This window comes from Equus przewalskii, chromosome 9 (genome assembly GCF_037783145.1).
Source record: "Equus przewalskii isolate Varuska chromosome 9, EquPr2, whole genome shotgun sequence".
Lineage (NCBI taxonomy): Eukaryota > Metazoa > Chordata > Mammalia > Perissodactyla > Equidae > Equus > Equus przewalskii.
The window spans coordinates 35,361,044-35,366,446 of NC_091839.1; positions in this window are offsets into that span (position 1 = coordinate 35,361,044).

The following is a 5,403-nucleotide window of genomic DNA, read 5'->3' on the forward strand; positions in this document are numbered from 1 at the left end:
AGTTAGGGGTCAGGAACTTAATCATGGAGAGGGTTCCACTCTTTTGCAGGGCTTCTCGTGGCACCAGATGAACAAGTTTCAACATTTGGACTTATCACGCCAGTCTGCAATATACCCCACTGAAAAAAAGCCCAGAGCAGCACATTTTTCACTCTCTTTCCTTTTGCTTCATTTTGTTTTTAGTCTCATACAATAATATCTATATAAAGTATAGAAACTTTATCTAAATTTACTGTAGATAACATGGTAGAGAATGATAAAGTGTCTTTTAGATATGATGTGGCATAGATATATTACTGATTTCTCCTTGTCTGTAGCTCATATACACATGGAGGGACCTTAAGGATCATCTAGTATTACACACTCATTTTACAGAAGACAATTGAGCTGCAGTGGGTTACTTAAGACTCACAGCAAATTAGCAGCAGCACAGAATACAATTTCCTATCCAGTGAATTTCCTCTATGTCCTACTGGTTAAGCAGCTAAGGAATTAAGCAGCTGAGAAGGTGACAGACACACACACACACACGCAATCACACACTCATGCTTATAGACATGAAGTTGGAGTGTGAGAGGAACTGGGACCAACATCACTTCTAATCTGACTCATGGCAGTTTCTCTTTGTAAATGGGAAATGGATGGACTAGTTTTGTATTTCTGGTTTTTTTTTTTTTAAAGCTGCGGTGAACTGATTGAAATTATTTAATGGATCCACTCTTATTATGCAGACACAGTCTTAGTTTCATGTAGTGTCCTAAAACTCCATCAATGTTACAGAAATATCGAATCTTACATGACTCTCTTCTAAGTGTGAGGTTGAAAATAGAATTAACAAAGAAGAATGAGAGCCAATTGTGGAAGGTTTTCCAGAGGACGTAGCTCTTTAAGGGGGTAAGAATAATGCGTTGCTGTAGAGAATGGTGGGTAATATATGAAGTAAACAGCATCTAAAAATATAGACGTGGAAACAATCAAGTGGTATGAACGAGATGGCAGACAAATAGTCTTGCCTGAGGTAGGGGGCAGATATGTGGAAAACTAGTGGAATGGCATGTGAAAAGGCGGTCGTTCGTGCAATGTTTTCACACTATCTGGGTATGTTAATATGAACAAGCCACCTCTGTGCTTCTTGCACAGGGCAGTAATTCCAAGAAGAAAACAGTTTGGGGACACTTTATATTTGTAGTATCTTGTGGGGCAGGCTTCAAAGTTAAATGCATACCTCCCAAACATGGAGTTGGTTAGGAATAATTAACACCAGGGCTATTGTACAAAATGAGAGCAGAAGAGCTCACACTTCACTGAGTTTTTCCATCTAAATCACTCTGTAAAACTCAAAGCAAGTACTTAATTTGAAATACCCTGTCAGGAACTATATTTGCTGTGCATTTATTAGCATTTCTCAGTTTACCAAGCACATTCACAGATATTGTTATATTTGACTCTCTCATCAACCTGTGACTTAGGCTATTACGACTCACATCTCACAGCTGGACAAAGCTCAGCCTTGAGAAGTTCATTGAATTGCCCGAGGTCACTCAGCATATAGGTGTCAGTGCTGGAGTTCAGACCCAGGTTCTGACTCCAGGTTAAGTTTTCTCTCAACTGAATCATTACAGGGAATAATCATGGGCAACTCCTTGGGTTCACTTCCTGTGGAACAAAGTCTTCCTGGCAGAAGACGTTTCTGTTCAGGTGAGGGAGACATTCCCTACTCCTATAAAGAGTTAAATAAATATTAGAACCAGAACCTTCTTCTCTGAAGGACACCTTTTTTTTTTTTTTTTTTTTTTGATGAGGAAGATTGGCCCTGAGCTAACATTTGTGCCAATCCTCTTCTATCTTGTATGTGGGACACTGTCACAGCATGGCGTGATGAGCAGTGTGTGTAGGTCCATGCCTGGGATCCAAATCCATGAACCCCAGGCAGCCAAAGTGCAGCACACGAACTTAACCACTATGCCACTGCGCCAGCTCTTGAAGGACATTTTTTAATCTGTTTGACTGCTCACACGGGAAAGTCTGCCATAAACATCAGGGCAATAATCATATGAGTGCAAAGTTTATGTTTATAGGAATTTGGAATTTTTATGATTCTCTACGTGGATTGGAAATAGAAACTTGAAGCATTGGCTTAATATGACATAAGAGATTTTGACCTTTTTGTTTTCTGGGGAAGATAAGTTATGGAGGCAACAAAATGTTTGGATTTACTTTTTAATTGGCTTTTCTAAAATAATTAATTGTACCTTTGCATTAAATCTTCAGAAATTGCTGTGTTGCCTGTAGTTTTATGGTTTTACATCTTCTGAGGCAGAGACGTTATTGAAATATCCCTTGCTGCTTTATATTTTAGTGCTTTAGTTTCAGTTTCACTTCTAGTAAATTGATACTATTTTTAAAGATATACTAGAGTCATTTTCTCCACTACTGTGTCAACGCAATTTCCTTTTTTTATGTTGGGGTGAGGAAAATTGGCCCTAAGCTAACATAAGTTGCCAATCCTCTTCTTTTTGCTAAAGAAGATTGGCCCTGAGCTAACATCTGTGCCAATCTTCCTCTATTTTATATGTGGGACACCTGCCACAACATGGCTTGATGAGCAGTGCATAGGTCTGTGCTTGGGATCCAAACTTGCAAACCCTGGGCTGCTGAAGCAGAGTATGCAAATTTAACCCCTATGCCATCAGGCCAGCCCCTGCAGTTTCCTTTTTGTTTTTACTTTATTTACTTTATGCGAGATGCTTTTTGCTTTGTTTACTCAAACACATGTTCTTATTTATTTTGTGCTTTCTGATAACTTTTTTTCCTTGCCCAGTGACTATTACTTTCAAAATTCACTAGTGTCAGTTTTAAATCAATTTTTAAAAAGAAATACAAGTATTGGTTTAAACTCCTGATATTTCTTTCAATGCGGCATATCGCATATCCTGTCACTTATGTAACTGGCTTGGTGACCAAGCGGCTTTCTCATAGTCTCTCCAAAGCAGGTGTTTCCCCAAGACTTGATTTTTCCTCAAAGAATCAAAGGTGACTAAACAGAAATCTTATCAGGAGAAGAAAATGGTCATTATATAATTCTTTTTAAAGGAATGATAATTCGCATTACTGGCAGTGTAAGAAAAGTCTGTTGATAACATTGAAAAACTTGGAATATTGCCGTTTTGATTGACACTACTGCTAGACAGGGGTAAGCAGTATTTACGCAGTCCCAGAAACTTCAGTTCTCAGGCTGAATCTAAAAATAAAATCCAAAAGGTCTATCGATTTTTATTTCTTTAATTCTCAGGCTGGTATTTAAAAAAACATTGAAAGATAAAATTGGCTTTTCGATAATAGCACTATAGTTCTAAATTATACGTCCCACTTAGAGAAATATACTCTGAGGACAAAACTTTGACACAGAGCTTAGCGATTTAAGGTCTGTAATATCCTGCATTTGTAGAGCATATTTAATTTACAAATATTGCTTTAATACTGGTAGCAATCTTAACAGGTTTGCAAAGAGCATACACTATTAGTCCCAGTTTAAAGCGATGAGAAGTGAAGATTATAGGGGCTGAACAACTCGCCAAAGGACAGACAGCTAATTAGAGATCCAGGTCTCATGTTAGTGGCCCATATTACTTCTTTTTCTTTTTCTTTTTCTTTTTCTTAGGAAGATTAGCCCTGAGCTAACTGCTGTCAATCCTCCTCTTTTTGCTGAGGAAGACTGGCCCTGAGCTAACATCCATGCCCATCTTCCTCTATTTTGTATGTGGGACGCCTACCACAGCATGGCTTTTGCCAAGTGGTGCCATGCCCACACCAGGATCCGAACCAGTGAACCCTGGGCCGCCGAGAAGCAGAATGTGCAAACTTAACCGCTGTGCCACCAGGCCGGCCCCATGCTCATATTATTTCTACTATTTGTGTTGAACCATTTTTAAATTGCTGATACTAGTACATTTTTCGACCAGTTAAAGGGTAAATTTATATGGTCTCTCAAATACGTTTCCTAGAATGAACATTAGTTGCAGTTGTTTTTTTATTGGGGCGGAGCAGGGGGAGATGCAGTAGAGGAAATAGGTTTAAATTTTATATATTTGCTAATTAGTTTGAAAATTTTTGGCAATCTTATGACTTCCTGTGCCTTTTCCTTCTACAAAGCAAGCGTTCAATTAGTTAATTGTGATAATTATTAAAGCTAAGATGAAAATATTTTCTTAAGTGAGGTCTGGATGTTTACAGTATGTGTGCTGGGTTTAGCTACACAGTAATAGAGAGTAAAGTGTTTTAATAAAGGTTCAACCTCAAGCAGATTTGACGACAACTTTCTGGCCCAGATATCTCTGAGCACGCTCAGCCATCTGTCTTTCAGAGCATCAGTAGGTCTGTATCACTCCAGAAAATATCAGAGAAACAATTCAGTCATCACTTCTGGATAGAGTCAATCTGAAATGTGATTGTAAGGAAGTAAAAGCATCTATTTTAAGGTCAAACTTTATTATCAAAGCAGTTCATGCTATGCCAGAAAATTCCAAAAATTATAAACCTATGGGGTTTAAAAACTGGTGATGAGGAAGATATGTCATTGACTTATGTTAGCAAATGAAATATTTAATCCAAATACCCACTTTGTACTCTGATCTTCGTGAAAACAGTTTATTTCTTTCTATATCTGAGATTCTACATTCTGCTGGACTCTATCTCTGATTTACTTTTAAAAGAAATTTCAGTAGCAATCAGAATGGCAAGTCAATAACTCAAACTTAATGGAATTGAGAAAGAGAATGTGGAAAGAGTTCTAGCTCAGGAAGTTGTCCCCATTCAGTGAGGAAACAGAGAGCTCTTCATCTAAAGGGGAGTGCTTGCTCCCAATCAGGTGAGAGAGGCTTCGTTGCTCTATCGCTTGAGACTCCCCAGCACAGTGCCTTCCTTCCAGCGCAGCTGCCATCTCTGACTTCAGAGACCAGCTTTAATGAAGCACTCTGGCCTTCACGGAGGAGCAGGGAAGCAATTCCTCTTTAATCAATTATTTAGTGTGTCATGCTCCCAGACCAGCAGGATCCATGTACTCTCCACTGTCTTAATGCCAGAAAGATCTCTTTATTCGTAAACAACATGTTCCAGGAAACTCTCTATACACCTGCCATCAATAAAGCACCGTTCAGTATCTCGGAAGCCGGTGACTCAATGGTGTTTGTTCTATTTCTTTGATTGCCGACCTTTGTACAAAGAAAATTAAAGCCTAAAAAAGTAAGACAGTCAGTTCAGCCAATACTGCACTGATGACAACTGTCCTACTGATTCCCATTTGCCTCACAATTCAACCAAGATTCTTAGTGATTTTGTCTCAATGGAAACTGATTGGTGTTTTGAGGGACAAATTGTGCCTCATGGCACAGCAAACAGAATAGC